The following is a 21622-nucleotide window of genomic DNA, read 5'->3' on the forward strand; positions in this document are numbered from 1 at the left end:
AATATAATACTATATATCATCATAATCCCCCCCCATAATACCTAGATTCATTGATATTGATCCGGCGGTAAGGATGGGGGACCCTCGTTGGCGGAAGATCAATGACACGTGGAAGTCAAAGGTCAAGAGATTCAACCCTGAGACCCGACCGACCGGACTGAGAGGGTCGACCGGCCATCCGACCGACCGAGCTGAGAAGGACGGCCGGCCGGGAATCCCCCGAGCCGAATGAAAGATAACCCGACTAGGGGTCGGGTTTCCGATGCTCAAGGTAAAAAGGTTTCATGGCCGAGCGGACTGTCCGTTCGGCCGGGGCACAAGGTAACAAAGACAGGCATGAGCAATTTCATCCGAGCATACGACCAGGAGTCCTCCCAGTCGGACCAATACCTACAACCGGGGCAGAAGTGATATGCCTGCCGAGCGGTCAAACCGCTCGGCCCTGAAACAGGCAGGAGGCGTAAGAGGACAAAGGAGACAAGGGATAACATCATCCTCGAGACGTCTGTCGCCGATAAGCAGCAGAGTTAGCGGCCGAGCCATACACAGGATCATACGGCGGAAGCTTCCACCGTCACATCCGGGATATATTCGGACGATTGCGGAATGGCGTCAGGGGTACTTTTCTGACATGGGCTCGTTAAGGTATGTTTGGCGAAGCGTGCACGCATCGAGAAGCATGTCTGCGCCTCCCCGGGGTCCTATATAAGGACCCCCAGACGTCGACGAAGGTATGCGCAGATCTTCATTGTAGCCACAGTTACGCTACCTCTCTCATTTCTCGTTGCCTGACTTGAGCGTCGGAGGGCCGCCACCGAGAAACCCCTCCCGGCTCAGCTTCTTTGCAGGTTCCCTGGAGATCTGCACCAACAGTCGGAGACAGCGGAGCGTGCCACGTCCCCAGCGTCCGTCGACTCAGCGCTCGGACAGGATCAGATATAAAAATTCATGTTCTTCTTATATTTTGTATGTATCAAGTCAATCATGTGCAATAAATCTTTAGTATCCTCCATTGTGGCTGACTATCTTAGGATGATAATATTAAGCTAAGTACTAAGGATCATGTATGATAGATCTTGTGTGTAATTTACTATAGTTGACCACCCTAGAATAATAATGCCATATTAAATAACAAGTTAACCATGTATAATAATTATTCTATAAAACCTTTTCTTTCATTTTAATTTTTTTTAATCCATGTATCTAGGCCTTAGACCCAATTAGTCTTGCATATCGGTAGTTTTTGTTGGGATCAAGGGGAGCTAAAGGGGTGAATAGTTCGCTCGCTTCAATAAAAATGATTTATAGTGGAATACTTGAAGTGAAGAACTCTTCAATGTTAACATAAGGATTTACTTGGTATCCACCTTTTTGATATGATTAATTCAATGATACATACAATGCACGCATCTACACTATGAAAACACTCCTCAGAAAGAATCCAAAGGTGAAGAAGCCTTGTACACACTCACAACACGAAAAACACCAAAAAAAATAAGAACAAATACAATGAAATCTTACACGAGATTATAACAATGAAATATTAGCTTGCTCTCTTCTGGTTGCTTGAATCTACCTCTTGGTAGAAGAAAATGCAATAGAACATAACTCCAAGAACTCCCAAAAATTACGTTGAGTGTTATTATGGAGAACGGTTATGAAAATATCTTTTCTAGGGTTACATTAGGGGCCTTAATCACTTAAGCTTCTCCTTAAGCTATTATCACACCAGCAACCTACTTAGAACCTATATAACAGCTCTTTTTCAAACTTTAATTGAATAGTGAGTAATCTCAATCGATTCAAAAAATATTAATTGATTACCCAATTAATTTTGCAACTCTCTGTTTACTCATAAAAAGACCTTAATAGATTAAGCCTTGCAACAATCGATTCCATCTTCTTGCGACAAAGCACTTCCTAATCGATTAGAAGTAGTTGAATCGATTGGGTCAATCGATTCAATCATGTTTTTCTCGAATTCCTCTTCACGAATCTCCTGGCCCTAATTGATTGGTCCAATCGATTAGGCTAGACCAAATCAATTGACCAATCGATTCAGGCTATTTTTGTGTTCTAGCAAGAACCTCTTAATCGATTAGCTTAGAGTCAATTGATTACCCCAATTGATTATCCAACCCTAACTTACTTAATCTAAGTAAAATCGCTTAGGATTTTTCTACACACTTAGTTCAATTTATTAGATAACAAAAAAACTTAACTTTAAAACCTTTGTCATAATTAAAATTTAAGTTTGATTATCTGGTGCTTCTTGCACCAACAGTCTCTCTCTTTTTAGTTATGACAACACAATTCAAAGTTAAGTAAAACAATAATTAATGTAACATAAGTAAGGAAAAATAAAATAATTTGATAATTTAACAAAGTAAAGATTCTCCCCCTTAATTTAACACTCAGAAAAAAAACTTAACTTTTGAAAAAACTTATTTATTATATTTGGCTTAACTTTTAACTTTTCTCTCCTCCTTTGATATATATCAAAAAGAATACTAAGAAAAGATGCTTAATTTGTAAAGATAATACTTAATTTTTGAAAAAAAAAACTAACTTTTAATTTTTCTTCTAAAAATTTAACTTTAAGCTCCCCTTGAAATCATCACTTTAACTTTCTTTTAAAAAAGTTTAACTTTAAAAGAATTTCTTTGCTAAACATTTAGCTAATTACTTAAAAAGAATTCATAAAAAAACTTTAGTTAAATGCTTAGCTTTGAAAATGATTTCTTACTTATTTTTTTTTAAAAAAATTCCTTGTAAAAATACTTAGCTAAATTCATAGCTTTTGAAATGGATTTCTTGCCTTAATTTTTTAAAAAGAATTTCCTTATAAAAATATGTAGCTAAATTCATATATTTTAAAAAGGATTTCTTACTTAGATTTAAAAACAAAATCCTTATAAAAATACTTAGCTTCAAAAAAGATTTCTTCAAAATTCTAAAGTAATATTTTGAAAAAGCTTAACTTATAAACTTTCTTTTTGATAAAAAAACTTAACTTTTGAAAATACTTATTTTTTAAAAATATTTAATTTTTGAAAATATTTATCTCCTCCTTAAAAAATTTTAAGTAATTTGTTTAGGTTGTAGAGGACAATGAGCTTAAGTAATTTAATTAATACCTTAATTAATGACTATGACCCTAGAATTCGAGTATGAAAAACAGAAAAGTAATTATTTATTTTCCTAACTTTTCATCTTACCATTTCTAAGTTATTAAATATGTTAATCTTAATTTTGAAGTTCATTTTAAGTTTGAGAATATTATCTCTGAAAAAAAATATTTAAGTTTGAATTTTAAAATTTTAAGTTTGAATTTCAAAATATTTAAGTTTGAATTTTGAGTTTGAATTTTTAAAATTTAAGTTTAAATTTTGAAAGTGTATGTTTTAATTTCAAAATATTTATTGAGTTTTCTGAATAATATTTAAGTTTGAGTTCTCTGAATAATATTTAAGTTTGAATAGAGTTTAAGTTAATTAATTTTAAACCTAAATCTATCTCATCTTTTTTAAAATTGTCAATTAGGGAACTTTATCTGTTTTGTAAGATGATTAATTTTATCTTTAATTTATATTAAAATCTAAGGATTGATTTATATTTAAGTTAAGCTTAGATTTAATAGTTAGTCAATTAAATATCAATTTCAATAATTGGCATCTAGGCTGTGGCGAGGCACTAGGTCTTCTTGGGTATTGGAGCAACAACTACTTCTAGATAAAATATTTTTAAAAAATTAAATATTTAATTTTCTTTCTAAATATTCTAGGTCTAACTAGTCAAGTGTCAATCAACTCTAAGTCCTTATCTACCCTAATCTAAGCATGAATGAGAACAACAGTAAATCAAATATCAAATAGGTCTATTTAATAACAAAAATAGTCTTTTTATTGACTCTCTCTATATCATAGCCTCGATAAGGTCTATCAAGGTAGTGTATTTGATCCTTGGAGATCCAATAGTGATTGAGTCCAACTTGATTAATCATGTTAGACTTGAGGATCCAGGCTTGGACTGGATTTCTATTTGATCATTTTACTAAAGATAAGCATAATCTAAATCTTTATTCAGCCTTATATCTGAGTTCAAATCGATTGTATCCCTTTGTCTTCCAAGAATCAAATCAAAGTTCTTCGAATTCAAGGTGAATCGTTCTATCGTGTCCTTAAGTTCCTTGACTTAACTTTTCAAAGTGGAGTTCTCTTCCTCAAGTTGTTGAACTTGAGTTAAGGTTCCATCTTGAACTTGTTCAATCAAAGAGCTTAGGTTAGTCTCCTCCTTAAGGGATGTGTACCTCCTTTTGGAATGACTTAACCTGGAGATTGGATTTTGCCAACTTTTATTAATAAGTATGAAATTAAATTTTGTAATTTATCAACTTGAGTAGAACTTACATTATTGTTTGTTCCTTCGGAAATGGATATGGATCCGTGGCTTCTTTCGGACTCGATTTTTAATTCAACTCTAATTTCAGACTCAGACTAGGTTTTGGCAAAGTAAGCTAATTGTATTGGTAGAGCAAGGAAGCTCACTTGCTTGTGTCCTTCGTCGGAGTCTTCCGAGGATTCAGACCATGTTGCTTTCAAAGTCTGCCTTCTTCTCTGCTTCTGATTTGGACATTCTGACTTATAGTGTCCTTTCTTGTTGTAGCTATAGTAGGTGACTTCAGACTTAGCCTTCATGTTTGATTAAGTCATCTTCTTCTTATACAGTTTTTGTACCAGTTTCACGAGCTCGACAGTGATTTCATCATCGTCTTCTGAGTTTGATTCATCTTCAGACTCGGGCTCGATCCGACGCTTGGTGTTTGGTTTCCTCATTCTATGTGTACCTACGATTAAAGCAATACCTTTCTCGACCGGCAGTGCATTAGTCTATTTATGAAGTTTGAATTTCAAAAATAGCTTATCTAATTTAATTAGCGAAAGATCATTAGATACCTTATAAGCATCTACCATTGATGTCCACAATGTACTCATCAGAAAAGCATTTAATGCGTACCTTATTACATCATAGTTCTTCACTTTCTGTTTGATCGCATGGAGACTATTGAGCAGATCTTGGATTCGGGCATGTAGTTGGCTCGCCGATTCACCATCATGTATTTTAATGTTATATAACTTATTTAAAATAAGATCACATTTACTTACTTTTGCATCGGAGGTGCCCTCGTGCAGTTCCATCAATTTCTCCCATAAATCCTTTGCACTTGAGAATGAACTCACTCGGTTCAGTTCTTCTTTGGTTAGGTCACATTGGAGAATACATGTCGCTTTTGCATCCGCCTCGATCTTCTTTTTTGTTGGTGCGTCCCACTTATCACAAGGGATGAGTACTCCATCTTCAGTGGAAAATGTGAATCCGGTTTAGATTATGATTCATATTTCCACTCAGGTCTTTAAGTGGTACTCCATTCGGCCTTTCCAGTAACTGAAGTCCTCGCTGGTGAAAAAGGGCAGTGTGAAGTACTTGTAACCTTCTTGATGGGTCATTTAGTGAAGATCTTTCAAAGACAAAAATAATGAAACTTATTCCAAAACTTATTATTGGATTAGTAGTGTGGTAGGAAGATAAGGCGAAAAACGGATTCAAGTGGTATTGCATCAATTTTGAGGAAAAAATTGATAAATCGATAAATTTGTCAGGAGATGTTATTAAACAAATTCTAACTTATGGCGAAAATTTGAAAATAAAAAAAGGCGTAAGAATTTATTTTTACAAAAAACGGACAAAAAAACAACGCAAAAGATTGATCGGACAATAATTGTACCGATTCAGAACGGTCTCGCTCTGATACCAATTGTAAGATCAAAAGCTAGGGGGTAAATATTGCTCATGACTTTCATGTTCGTTTAAAAATTAGAGAAACAAACAGCAGCAAAATAAAGAAACAACACGCTAACATGACCAAGATTTACTTGGTTCGGAGCCTGTGGCGACTCCTACTCCAAGGCTCACAGGTGAGAGTGCTTTCATTGGACAATCACTAGTTAATCGGAAAGTTACAAAAGTAAATTATAATTTTAAGTACAAATAACTTTGAAATTAAACAATATCGATGACTTGGAGAAAGAAATCTTCAACGTAGTTGTCGTTGAAGCAGTTTTTGGGCATCGTAGAGGCCTTTTCAGTGCAACGCATAAAAGCGAAAGTTGTTTGCATTGATGTGTTGAAGCTATTGGTGAAAGCCTACTTTTATAGCTCCATCCGGCCGCCTGGATCCCCTCCCGAGCGCCTGGATTGTGTTGACGTAATGAGTTCTCGTCGAAACTTCATCCTCTAAGTTTATCCACGTCTGGGCTCTCGAACCCCCTTCGGGTGCCTAGACCACTGACGTGGGTTTGAGTGTTTGGCAATCTGGGTGCCTAGAGCAACTTCGGGTGCCCAGACCACTCGGGAGCCTAGCACCCACTAGGGGGTCTTCCTCGATGAGGTTTGTCCTGTTGGTGCAATATCCCTTGGGTTAAGGTTGACCACCTTAACCAGGTTGACTAAGCTTGAGTTGACTCAAGCTTGAGTCTCGATGTTTGAAAATATATGGATATTACAGATACAATCGTCTAATTGGGGAGATTACTGGTGCAATTTCCCTTTGGTCATAGTTTGATCAAATTATTGTGAAGAAGAGTCAAGTAAGTCAAGGTTGACCGAATACTTGACTAGGAAATCTTGGTGAGTGAAGACAGGTGAAAGACCTAGTGAGTGAAGCCAGACAGAGGAAAATCCTAGTGAGTGAAGCTAGATGAATGTCCCGGTGAGTGAAGCGGGGCAGTGGAAAAATCCTGGTGAGTGAAGCTAAATGAAAGTCTTGGTAAGTGAAACTAGGTGAAAGTCTTGGTGAGTGAAGCCAGACAGAGGAAAGTTCTAGTGAGTGAAGCTAGGCAGATGGAACATCCTAATGAGTGAAGCCAGACACTTAGAAATCCAGATGGGTTAAGGTTGACCGGACATCTGGTGTTGGGAAGTCCAAGTAGGTCAAAGGAGTGATTGAATACTTGGTATAAAGAAATCCAGATAGGTCAAGGGTGACAGGACATCTGGTGGAAGGAAGTCCAAGTAGGTCATGGAGGACCGGACACTTGGCACGAAGATAAAAGTCCAAGTGGGTCAAAGGATTGACCGGACACTTGGTGAAGAAGTCTCAGTAGGTCAAGGTTGATTGGATGCTAGGCATGAGAAGTTTCAATAGGTCACGGTTGACTAGATATTGGATTTGGGGACCCTAGACTTGAGTTAAGCAAGTCAAAGGGAGCCAATCGATCAACTGATCGATTGAACTGTGGTTCAATCAATCAGTCAATTGATTGAAGGTGTGCTGCGAAGAAGGCTAGCCCAATCGATTGAACGATCGATTGGGAAGTGAAATCGTGAGCACAGAATGCTCCCCAATCGATTGGGGGATGTTTCTCGTGTGTGGATGCGAGGGAGGCTGAATCGATCAACCGATTGATTCAAGCCTCCTGAATCGATCAACCGATCGATTCAAGCCTCCCGAATAGATCAGCCCATCGATTCAAGCCTCCCGAATCGATCAGCCAATTGATTCAAGCCTCCCGAATCGATTGGGAAACGATCGTTGCGCAGGATGTAGGGTCTGGACGGTTGAGATTGCTGGGATCTTACGTGGCAATCGATTAAGAGCATGTCCAATCGATTAGGAGCCCTAGAAGCGATGAGTATAAACTATAAAGCCGTGGAGAGCTTTCTTCTCCGTAGCGTTTACACGATTCTTCACTACGACTCATCGCCAGACTAAGAGCTTGGAAGAGAAGTGTTGTTGCACTTTCTAAAGGCTCCAGAGGCATCTATAAACTATAAGGATTCAAGCAAAAAGGTTTTTCATTTGTATTATCTTGTATTTACTTTTTGTTTCGAGTTGTATGCTTGTGTGAGTTTGAACGAGGTTTCTCCACCTCCGGTAGTTACCGAGAAGGAATGTTTTTGTCACGCCCCAGAGGAGTCCCTGTCCGAAGAAATTTCGGCAGCATCTCTCCTGTACGGCAGACAATCTGAAACTTTCTACATCTCCATATACCTCAGCCACATGCGGCTGGAATAATAACAGAAATAAAATACCACACACAGACATTCCACGCAATTTAATAAGCAATGATAAGAAGACTCAAAATCCACCCTACTCAACTACACTCATAAAACACAAATCCGACGATAAGATCAATTTACCTCTTCTGTCATCTAGGCAGGCATGTAGTAAAAGCAAAACCAAACCAAATCCATCGACATCACAAAATCCATACCATATCCATACCATCAAACAAAACAAATTTAGCATAGTCTATGTAAGAAAAACCAAAAGACCAATAATATCCTCGAGGTCTGCAGAGACTAGCAACTGGAACTCTCTCCTGACAGCATCAACCTGAAAAATAACAACAATAGAGGCGGGGTGAGTCCAACACTCAGTAGGTAAAACTGCTATACAAAGTAGGGAAATAACACCTAGCACTAATCATGCGTATAGTCTCCTGATATAAGAAAGATAAAAATGCATCTGAAGTAAACAGGAAAGAAACTGTACTAACCAAGACCTGGGTATAAGGACAAACAGTCCGAGTGATATAGAAATCCTATATGCATGTCAAACATAGGTATCCAAACAATATGCAGCATATAAATGCAGCAAACACAAACACAAGCAATAAATGCATCATGCATATGATGCCAATGATGCGTCATGGTCACCCCTGACGTCAGTCAATCATCTCACACAGAATAGTGAGGCCGAGTGGGTAAGGCTGTGACAACCGTGCACTCTGTCGTCACTACTCCTGATGAGTGACAGAGTGGACGGGATGCTGTCGGAGTACACCTATCCTCCTACCCCAAATCATAAATGGGGGAGCGCAATGCTCTCAACTCCCGGTACACGATAACGGGGAGGAATCCCTGCCGGCTAACACGTTGCATCACGCTACCCATGAGCGGACCAACGGAGCCAAACAAAGTCCCTGCTGCAACACACACTGCCTGAATCGACCACTAACCCATGAGTGGTGGTGTGTGCAGATCCATGTAACTGGCGATGTGCTCAACAATAATGAAGCGAACTATCGCACAACATGCAATCATGCAAATGGTGCATGACACTAACCACAAAATATCCTGAGCTAAACCATGTATATATATAGAAAGTGCATCATAAGTCAATGAATCAAAACAACGGTACACAGATCAGATAAGGTATACAATCTAGGTCCTGAACATGGTGAAGCATGGTATATCACTACCCCTACAAGCATGTATAAACAGATAAAGTATACATGAGATGCAAACTAAGCAATCAATCAAGCATGTAACAAGTTTTGGGTAGTGATTAACCGAAACAGAATGAGGAACATAATTAATGCAATTTGTTAAATTCACTACTATGTATATCAAACAACATAAAGTCAAAAGTACCCGCCTCCAATAGAAATGTCCAAATCTGACATCGAGATACTCGTCTCGCGTCAAAGTCCTGTATTAATACGACATACAGGTTTAGCTAATGATATACAAATTAATTAGCTAAATCGAATTCCTGAAATCTAACTTAAATACAACCCAATTTATAAACTCCAATTGGATCATCAATTAACTTATCCAAATGGAATACAACAAACTCATTTATCAATCTAATATCAACTAATCAACTGGTACTATCCCTTACTATTAATGAAATAAAATGTAGAATGGAATCACCTCTAAACTCACAGCTATAAACAAGGTGGCTGTTGGAAATCCACCTCACTGCCCTAAGGCTTCGGTCGACAACTACCTAAGAACAACAAAACATACATTCCTCTTAGAATCAGTCCAAATAACTGAATTACAGCAAGAAAACTTCTGATATCCGAACCTTACCTCAATTCACAGCCTTGTTCAAGAACAAGAAGTTGCTGAAATTTGCTGAAATCAATGACTGCCAGATCCACGAAAACCCACAGCACAAGACTACCCTCGTAATCACTGATCCACCGAAACCCTACAACTGTGGATCAGATCAGAAGGAAATCAAGCATGCAACCAAACGTTCCAAATACGACCAACTCACCTTGTTGGCTCGGCAGTACAGTACTAGGCACAACAGAGGGCAATAAGGCAGTGTTAGGGCACGATACAAAGGAACACCGGGAAAACAGAGGAGAGAAACCTAGGCACGCGGCTGGAGGCTAGGGCAGAGGCGTCCGAGGAGAATCGACAGTAAGAGCTCGGCAAGCAACTGTTGCCGGCTGTGGCGACCCGAGGGCGAAGCGAGTAGAGGAAGAGAAGGCGCTGTCGGAAATGGCTAAGGCACAGGGGGGTGCGGCGCTGCTCCGTGTGTCGCCGGCGGCTAGGGCACAGAGACGGCGTCGCTGTGGTGGCGGTACGAGAAGAAAATCCTAGGGCACAGCCGCGACTGGTGCCGAACCTGGTGGCCGGCGGTGTGCGACTCGGGAGAGAAGATGAAGAGGCGACTCTCACCGTCGGCGGCCTGGCTTCTGGTAGAGAAAACAGCGAAATTGGAAGAAGGGCTCGGGGACGAAAGGGAAAGATGGTTTTGGCGTCGCGGTAGAATAAGGGAAGAAGGGGGAGAAACCGTCCCGAGCGGTTAGGGCTCGGGTTCGGCGAGGGAGAAGAATAAAAGAAAAAGAAATAATAAGAAAAAGAAATATTTCCTCGCTTAACTGGGGTAGCCTAAACAGACTTTTCCGGGCCCCGCTTTTATCCCCGTAAACTCGTCTATACGAGCTCCGAAAAATTTCCAAAAATTTCGAAAAAATCCCTTATTATTATTCGTCATTTTTCCGATATTTTACATTCTCCCCCACTAATAAAAATTTTATCCCCAAATTTCGTTATCTACCATTAGCAAATTCCAACAACAGATATAGAGTATAAATGCTGAACGGTAAATAAATCACATACCTCAAGTGAAAAGATGGGGATATCGAGCTCGGACAGTATCCTCGAGCTCCAAAGTAGCCTCCTCGTCCGAATGATGCTGCCATCCGACTTTAATCAGCCGGATAGTATTGTTCCGCAACTGATGCTCTTTCCGGTCGAGAATTCGTACCGGAACCTCCTCATAAGTAATGTCAGGCTGAACTGGAACTGGGATATCTGCCAGCACATGTGTCGGGTCAGGTACGTATCTCCTCAGCATCGATACGTGGAATACATCGTGAACGCCTGACAGGGACGGTGGTAGTGCCAGTCGGTAAGCTATCGCTCCGATCATCTCCAAGATCTCAAAAGGGACAATGTACCACGGAGCTAGCTTACCTCTGAGGGCAAATCTCTTCACCCCTTTCGTGGGTGAAACTCGCAGAAATACATGGTTGCCAACAGAGAACTCTAGTGGTCTGCGTCTCCGATCAGCATAACTCTTCTGGCAGTCCTGCGCCTCTGACATCCTCCGTCTGATAGTACGGACCAACTCTGCATCCTGTTGTGCTCTATGAGGTCCCAACATCTGAGCCTCTCCAACCTCATCCCAGAGGACGGGTGCCCGACAAGGTCTACCATACAACACCTCAAACGGTGCCATTTGGATAGCCGAATGAAAGCTGTTGTTGTAGGCAAACTCTACCAACGGCAGATGGTCCTCCCAACTGCTTCCGAAATCCATAACACATGACCTCAACAGATCCTCTAAAGTCTGAATAGTCCGCTCTGACTGTCCATCTGTCTGTGGATAGAAGGCTATACTGAAACGTAGCTGTGTGCCCAAGGCCTGCTGCAGACTCTGCCAGAAACGAGACGTGAACCGTGGATCTCTATCCGAAATGATACTCAACGGAACACCATGTAGTTTGATTATCTCCCGACAATACAGATCTACCAATCGATCCAGGGGATCAGTCCTCCGAATCGCTAAAAAGTGCGCGGATTTGGTTAATCGATCAACGATTACCTAAATCGCATCATGACCTCGTCGTGTCCTCGGCAACCCTACCACAAAGTCCATGGTAATGTGATCCCACTTCCACTCAGGAATAGGAATCCGCTGAAGTAATCCTGCAGGTCTCTAGTGCTCAGCCTTCACTTGCTGACAAACAAGACATCTAGCTACGAAATACGCGATGTCTTTCTTCATGCCGTTCCACCAATAGGAACGCCTCAAGTCTCGATACATACGGGTCCCGCCTGGATGGATCGCAAATCGAGAACGATGAGCCTCCTGAAGTAGCTCCTGTAAGACTGGATGAGACTGAGGTACGCATAATCTGTCTCGGAAGTATATAATACCCTCCTCGTCTCATGTAAACTCGTCTCATGGATCGCATAAGCTATCTGACTGCTAATGAACTGCAAATGCTGATCACCAGCCTGGGCCTCTCGGATCCTAGTCCTGATCGACGACTGAGCAACCATGGTAACCAGAATACCCTGCTCTGTCGGTCCCTGCTCCTCAAGGTCTAACTCGGAGAAACCCTGAACCAAGTCTGTAACTGAAATTCGATGGCAAGCCAAAGTCCCTCTGGACTTCCTGCTGAGTGCATCTGCAACCACATTAGCTTTCCCCGGGTGGTAGCTAATGGTACAATCGTAGTCCTTCAGAAACTCCATCCATCTCCTCTGTCGGAGATTAAGCTCCTTCTGAGTGAAAATATATTTAAGACTCTTATGATCAGTGAGAATCTCAAATGTAATATCGTATAAATGATGACGCCAAATCTTCAAAGCATATATAATGGCGGCTAACTCCAGGTCATGAACTGGGTAGTTCTTCTCATGCTCCTTCAGCTGACGAGAAGCATAAGAGACTACTCTGCTGTGCTGCATCAGAACAACACCCAAACCTGTAGATAACCGTCGGTGTAGAGTGTTGGTTGCTACTCGGAAAACCTAGAGGTTCCACTGTACAAAAATTTTGTACAAAGGTCTGAACCTTTTCCTAGCTACCATGTGTTCTTTTAAATTAAATTTTGGATCGCCTGCGGAACTTAACACGTTTGATCCAAAACTTAATCTATTTGTTCTTTTAGGTTTTGACTTGGATCTCCTGCGGAACTTAACACGTTCGACCCAAATCACCTTAAGTTATTAATTCCATTAAATATTAATTTCCATAATTGGTTCCCAGTACTGACGTGGCGAGGCACATGACCTTCTTGGATATGGGAGCAACCACCACCGACTAGACAAAACCTTTTATGGAAAGCTAATATTTAATTTCCTAAAATAACTTTAGGTTAACCGAAAAGAACAATCAAATCACAAGGAAAATAAAACAAAAGAACACATCATCGAAAAACATATTCAAAAACTAGAATCGTAAGCCTCTTGTATTTGGTATTATTTCCATAAATAACTAGCATGATGCGGAAAGGAAAAATTACTAGTTATACCTTCTAGAAAGACCTCTTGATCTTCTACCGTATTCCTCTTCTAACCTCGGACGTTGTGTGGGCAACGTTCTTCCGAGATGAGAAACCACCAATCACCTTCTTCTTCCTTGCAAGTTTCGGCCATCAAAACATCTTCTAGGATGAAGAGGTTCGGCCACCACCACCATGCTCCAAGGGATGCTAGAACGAGGCTTTTTTTCTCCTTCTTCTCCTTCCTTGATCCGGCCACTAACAAAAGCTCCACCAAGAGATAAGTTTCGCCAACAGAGAGGAGAGGAAAGAAAGGGCCGACCACACCCAAGAGAAAAGAGGGAGAAAAATAGAATAGAGTCGTTAGCCTTGAAGCCTCCTCTACCCCCTCTTTATAATCCTTGATCTGGCAAATAAGGAAAATTTAATAAAAATTTCCTTAATTCTTTTCCATTGAAAAGGAAAAATTATTTAATTAAAATAATTTTCTTTCTCAATTTTATTTGGCCACATAAAAGCTACAAACAAGGAGAGTTTTAATTAATTAAAACTTCCTAATTTGTCTCCGTAAATTTATAAAATTTCTCCAATAATTTAATCCTTCATGATTGGTTTATAAAAAGAAATTTAATAAATTAAAATTTTCTTTTAAACATGTGGATAAAAAGAAAGTTATCTCTAAAATTAAAATCTCTTTTAATCTACAAATAAGGAAAGATATCAAATCTTTTCTCAATCTTTGTAGAAACTAATAAAAGAGAATTATTAATTTTAAACTTTCTTTTAAATTATGAACATGGTTAAAAGGAAAGTTTTCTTAAAATTTAAAATCCTCCTTTTATCAACAAATAAGGAAAGATTTCAAATTTTAAACTCTCTTTAAACATGTAGATGATTTACAAATAAGGAAAGTTTTACCAAAAATTAAAACCATCCTTTAAACTACAAATAAGGAAAGAGATTAATCTCTTCTCTTAATCTTTGTAGAAAACTATAAAAGGAAATTTTAATTTTAAACTCTTTAAAATCATGATATCCACATAAGAAATAATTTTAATAAAAATCCTTTTATAATATTCTAGTGGCCGACCACCTAAGCTTGGGACCTAAGCTTTGGCCGACCACCTACATGACTCATCCACTTGATATTGGCCGCCCTAGCTTGGGTTCCAAGCTAGCTTTACGGCCCCATTGGATGGGTAAGAAGGTGGGTATGTGGGTATAAATCTCTATATACTAGAGGCTACGATAGGACCGAGAGGAGGAATTGTTTTGTCTCCGATGAAATTACATCCCGTGTTCGCCTTAACATACAACTTAATTTCATCAATAATAATCATTCCACTAAAGAACTATTATTGAACTACCGCACCAATCCCAAATTACATTTTCGCTCCTTCTTATTATGAGTGTGTTAGTCTCCCTGTTTAAGATAACAAATGTCCACTAATTAAGTAAGTTACTGACAACTCACTTAATTAATATCTAGCTCCAAGAGTAGTACCACTCAACTTCATCGTCATGTCGGACTAAGTCCACCTGCAGGGTTTAACATGACAATCCTTATGAGCTCCTCTTGGGGACATTCTTAACCTAGATTACTAGGACACAGTTTCCTTCTATAATCAACAACACACACTATAAGTGATATCATTTCCCAACTTATCGGGCTTATTGATTCATCGAACTAAATCTCACCCATTGATAAATTAAAGAAATAAATATCAAATATATGTGCTTGTTATTATATTAGGATTAAGAGCACACACTTCCATAATAACTGAGGTCTTTGTCCCTTTATAAAGTCAGTATAAAAGAAACGACCTTTAATGGTCTTACTCAATACATTCTTAGTGTACTAGTGTAATTATATAGTTAAGATAAATTAACACCTAATTACACTACGACCTTCCAATGGTTTGTTCCTTTCCATCATGGTCGTGAGCTACTATTTATAATTTATAAGGTATTGATAACATGATCTTCTGTGTGTGACACCACACACCATGTTATCTACAATATAAATTAATTGAACAACTACATTTATCACAAATGTAGACATTTGACCAATGTGATTCTTATTTCTAGATAAATGTTTATACCAAAAGCTAGGCTTTTAGTATACACTCTAACATAGAGTACAAATCTGTCCTCTCCAGAAGGTAAAACCAAAACTGGAGCCGACACTTATCTCCGCTTCAGCTCCTGAAAGCTGGTCTCGCAATCCTCGGACCACGTGAACTTCACGCCTTTCCTGGTAAGGCGTGTCAACGACATAGCAATACGCGAGAAACCCTTGACAAAACGTCGGTAATATTCGGCCAATCCCAGAAAACTGCGGATCTCCTGAACTGACTTCGGCTGCTCCCAACTAGTGACAGCCTCGATCTTCTGAGGATCAACTGAAATACCTCTGCTAGAAACCACGTGTCCCAGAAAACTGACTGGGGATAACCAGAACGCACACTTGCTGAACTTCGCGTACAGCTGATGCCATCTAAGAGTCTCCAAGACTATACGAAGATGATGTGCATGCTCCTCCTCGGAATGCGAGTAGACCAATATGTCATCAATGAAAACGATAACAATCTTGTCCAGATACTCCAGAAAGATGCGGTTCATCAAGTCCATAAACACCGCTGGAGCATTGGTAAGCCCAAATGGCATTACCAAAAACTCATAATGACCGTATCTCGATTGAAAGTCGCTCGATATCTCGAGTCTCGACCTCAATCGATGATATCCGGATCGCAGATCAATCTTAGAATACACCGATGTACCTCTGATCAAACAAATCCTCGATTCGTGGTAAAGGATATTTATTTCTGACGGTAAGCATTCACCGTCTGTAGTCAATACATAACCTTATAGTGTCGTCCTTTTTCTTGACAAATAATACCGTGAACCCCATGGAGAAACACTAGGGTGAATGAATCCCCTGTCTAAAAGCTCCCGGAGTTGAACCTTCACTGCTCAACTCTTTGGTGCCATACGATACGGAGCTTTCGATGTCGGTGTCCCGGAGTCAGCCCAATAGCGAACTCCACTTGCTTTCGAGGCAAACCGCAGCTCCTCCGAATACATCCGGGTACTCCTGACTACGTAAACGCAGAGAGCTAAGCATCATTGCCTTCAAGATTAATCGAGATAATAGGAAACCATGACAACGTGAGATAAGAATCACCGAATCGCCAAATAATCGAGATGTCATCGTCTCGATGCTAGTGAAACTCCACGAAGGTTGGTTCTGAGGCCTAAGGTGACCACCGTCGGCAATCAACTAGCATGATATAACGACAAATCCAGTGCTAAGAATGATATCAAACTCGATCATCTCCAATACTAGAAGATCTACCGTAAGTATCATGTTGCCAAAGTCTAACGGACAACCTCGACCTCCGGTGACTTCTAAAGTATCACCGGACGGTAGGGAGAGTCAATCGCTGCAGCCTAAAAGTAGGTAATCTACCAATCTCCGCATAAAGGTACGGATATAAAAGAGTGCGAGCTACCAAGATCAATCAATATATCGGAAAATGCATAAATGGAAATCAGATCGCAAAAACGGACCTGCCTTGTTGCGATCCTCTCGTAATCGCATGAACACGCCCGCCTCCGGAGGAGGAGGTCGAATCGCCACTGGCCGGGCGTAAGCTCGCCACCGAGACGGCCGGATAATGTGCCGTAGAAGACCGAGAGGACGGATCGATATCAGCGTCACGACTGGACCGAGTCTGCATCGCCTAGAGGCCGAGGCCGATCTCGATACTACCTCGGCTTGATAATAAGGTCCGGAATGGAACTCGGGTGCTATGGAAGCACCGAGTACTCCGCCCAAGCATGCCAATGCAGTGAATCTATCCTCACGACGATGTGAAGATTGGGCCGCCTCCTTGATATGCCTCGATCGATTAGACTGCCCCTCCGACCGACCTCCGAAACTGCCCGAGCCTTCACCGACAATCTCGGCTCGGTGCCTGTAGTTTGCAATAAAAGCAAACCGGTCCCAAGAGCAAGCTAGGTAAGGTGATCTCGACCCACATCGAAACAAAGGAGTATCGGAGGTGGTTGCTTGCTCACGAGAAAATCGGGAACATCCTCAAGAAACCACCCCGACTTCGAGGCCTACGAGATACCCTGGCAAGTACTCGACCGACCGATCGTGACTACTCGCCGTCCCGCTGCTTGTTCACGGATCTGTCTCGATGCCCGACCAGATGCTTCCTCTTCCGCCCGTAAATGCTCTCTCGAGCTAACTCTATCATCAAAGCTCGATCCAGTGCATCTGAATAAGATACGATCCCTAAACCGGCAAGCCTTAGTTGCAGATAACCATCTAGTCCCTGTATAAACTACATCATGCGAGATCTGTCCTCCACAACTAACTCTGGACAAAACTTAGCCAACCGGTTGAATTCAGTATTATACTCTGTCACCGTGCGAGTATTCTGACGCAGACTCATGAAATCCTGCCGGCGAGCCATCTGATATGATAGTGGGAAAAAACGGCTTTCAAAAGCCTCTCTGAACCTGGCCCAAGTGTCACGCCCCAGAGGAGTCCCTGTCCGAGAAACTTTCGTCAGGGAAAGCAGCCAGCTCTGCTTTCTCCCACTCGGAGCAAGCCATATAGAAGAAGGTCTGCTCCATAGTCTCTATCCATGACAGGGCCATACTCGGATCAAGGTCTCCTCGGAAGAGTGTGAATCGAGTCTTCATTGACTCTGCTAATACTGGAATCCTAGCTCGTGCCGCGGCAATGTCAGTGAGGTGTGTCGGGACGGCTGTAGGAACTGGCGGAACCACTGGAACTGGTGCTACAAGTGGTACCGCGGAATAAACCGGAGGAGGAACTCCCGATGCTGCTGTATAAACTGGAGCATAAGCAGTCGGTGGTACTGCCGGGTGAACAAAAGTGGCCGCAGCTGGAGGTACAGTAGGTAATGGTACCGAATGTGGAGCAGTTGCTGCTACTGTAGGCACTGGGGGCACAGATGCCACTGATGTCGGGTACACTGTAGGTCCAGGTGGCGGTGGTGCCGAGTACGCCGTAGGCTGCGCTGGAGCAGATATCGGGAACGCCAATGGTACCCTTGATGGTACCGGAACTACAGTAGGGATAGGTACACTTGGCATAACCGAGGTAGGTACCTCTATAGGAGCCGTTGGGGTCTAAGAGCCCGACGCGCCCGAAGTATGCTGAGTCTGTCCCTGACTGACAGGCTCATCAACAGTAGGCATCTCTGGCATATCCAGAGATCCCGTGGTCCTCGTACGTGGTCGTCCAGCACCACGTCTCCCCGCAATACGCGTAGATCTCCTCATATCTGTTAAGTTATATTACAGATATTACTACCAATATAACAATAATAAAATAAACATCATACCTATTTGCAGTCTGGAGATGTTCCGTAGCTGTCCAGTCCCCATTTTGACCTCAAAATTCTGAACGAAAAATAAATCATCGGAAATCCATATAAATCAAAAACGGAAATCCAAAACATAACCATAACGAAAATCCGGAAATGCCCAGTTTGACTCGCAAACCTGGCTCTGATACCAAATAAATTGTCACGCCCCAGAGGAGTCCCTGTCCGAAGAAATTTCGGCAGCATCTCTCCTGTACGGCGGACAATCTGAAACTTTCTACATCTCCATATACCTCAGCCACATGCGGCTGGAATAATAACAGAAATAAAATACCACACACAGACATTCCACGCAATTTAATAAGCAATGATAAGAAGACTCAAAATCCACCCTACTCAACTACACTCATAAAACACAAATCCGACGATAAGATCAATTTACCTCTTTTGCCGTCTAGGCAGACATGTAGTAAAAGCAAAACCAAACCAAATCCATCGACATCACAAAATCCATACCATATCCATACCATCAAACAAAACAAATTTAGCATAGTCTATGTAAGAAAAACCAAAAGACCAATAATATCCTCGAGGTCTGCAGGGGCTAGCAACTGGAACTCTCTCCTGACAGCATCAACCTGAAAAATAACAACAATGGAGGCGGGGTGAGTCCAACACTCAGCAGGTACAACTGATATACAAAGTAGGGAAATAACACCTAGCACTAATCATACGTATAGTCTCCTGATATAAGAAAGATAAAAATGCATCTGAAGTAAACAGGAGAGAAACTGTACTAACCAAGACCTGGGTATAAGGACAAACAGTCCGAGTGATATAGAAATCTTGTATGCATGTCAAACATAGGTATCCAAACAATATGAAGCATATAAATGCAGCAAACACAAACACAAGCAATAAATGCATCATGCATATGATGCAATGACATGTCCTGGTCACCCCGACGTCGATCATCTCACACACATAGTGAGGTCGAGTGGGTAGGTTTGTGACAACTACTCTATCGTCACTACTCCCGATGAGTGACCGAGTGGACGGGATGTCGGGTACACCTATCCTCCTACCCCAAATCATAAATAGGGAGCGAATGCTCTCAACTCCCGTGACACGACGACGGGAGGAATCCCTGCCGGCTAACACGTTGCATCACGCTACCCATGAGCGGACCAACGGAGCCAAACAAAGTCCCTGCTGCAACACACACTACCTGAATCGACCACTAACCCATGAGTGATGGTGTATGCAGATCCATGTAATTGGCGATGTGCTCAACAATAATGGAGCGGACTATCGCACAACATGCAATCATGCAAATGGTGCATAGCACTAACCACAAAATATCCTGAGCTAAACCATGTATATATATAGAAAGTGCACCATAAGTCAATGAATCAAAATAACGGTACACAGATCAGATAAGGTATACAATCTAGGTCCTGAACATGGTGAAGCATGGTATATCACTACCCCTACAAGCATGTATAAACAGGTAAAGTATACATGAGATGCAAACCAAGCAATCAATCAAGCATGTAACAAGTTTTGGGTAGTGATTAACCGAAACAGAATGAGGAACATAATTAATGCAATTTGTTAAATTCACTACTATGTATATCAAACGACATAAAGTCAAAAGTACCCGCGTCCAATAGGAATGTCCAAATCTGACATCGAGATACTCGTCTCGCGTCAAAGTCCTGTATCAATACGACATACAGGTTTAGCTAATGATATACAAATTAATTAGCTAAATCGAATCCCTGAAATCTAACTTAAATACAAACCCAATTTATAAACCCCAATTGGATCATCAATTAACTTATCCAAATGGAATACAACAAACTCATTTATCAATCTAATATCAACTAATCAAATGGTACTATCCCTTACTATTAATGAATTTAAATGTAGAATGGAATCACCTCTAAACTCACAGCTATAAACAAGGTGGCTGTTGGAAATCCACCTCACTGCCCTAAAGCTTCTGTCGACAACTACCTAAGAACAACAAAACATACATTCCTCTTAGAATCAGTCCAAATAATTGAATTACAGCAAGAAAACTTCTGATATCCGAACCTTACCTCAATTCACAGCCTTGTTCAAGAACAAGAAGTTGCTGAAATTTGCTGAAATCAATGACTGCCATATCCATGAAAACCCACAGCACAAGACTACCCTCGTAATCACTGATCCATCGAAACCCTACACCTGCGGACCAGATCAGAAGGAAATCAAACATGCAACCAAATGATCCAAATACGACCAACTCACCTTGTTGGCTCGGCAGTACAGTACTAGGCACAACAGAGGGCAGTAAGGCAGTGTTAGGGCACGATACAAAGGAACACCGGGACAATAGAGGAGAGAAACCTAGGTACGCGGCTGGAGGCTAGGGCAGAGGCGTTCGAGGAGAATCGACAGTAAGAGCTCGGCAAGCAACTGTTGCCGGCTGTGGCGACTCGAGGGCGAAGCGAGTAGAGGAAGAGAAGGCGCTGTCGGAAATGGCTAAGGCACAGGGGGGTGCGGCGCTGCTCCGTGCGTCGCCGGCGGCTAGGGCACAGAGACGGCGTCGCTGTGGTGGCGGCACGAGAAGAGAAGCCTATGGCACAGCCACGACTGGTGCCGGACCTGGTGGCCGGCGGTGTGCGGCTCGGGAGAGAAGATGAAGAGGCGACTCTCACCGTCGGTGGCCTGGCTTCAGGTAGAGAAAACAGCGAGATTGGAAGAAGGGCTCGGGGACGAAAGGGAAAGAAGGTTTTGGCGTCGCGGTAGAATAAGGGAAGAAGGAGGAGAAACCGTCCCGAGCGGTTAGGGCTCGGGTTCGGCGAGGGAGAAGAATAAAAGAAAAAGAAATAATAAGAAAAAGAAATATTTCCTCGCTTAACTGGGGTAGCCTAAATAGGCTTTTCCGGG

This window comes from Zingiber officinale, chromosome 2A (genome assembly GCF_018446385.1).
Source record: "Zingiber officinale cultivar Zhangliang chromosome 2A, Zo_v1.1, whole genome shotgun sequence".
Lineage (NCBI taxonomy): Eukaryota > Viridiplantae > Streptophyta > Magnoliopsida > Zingiberales > Zingiberaceae > Zingiber > Zingiber officinale.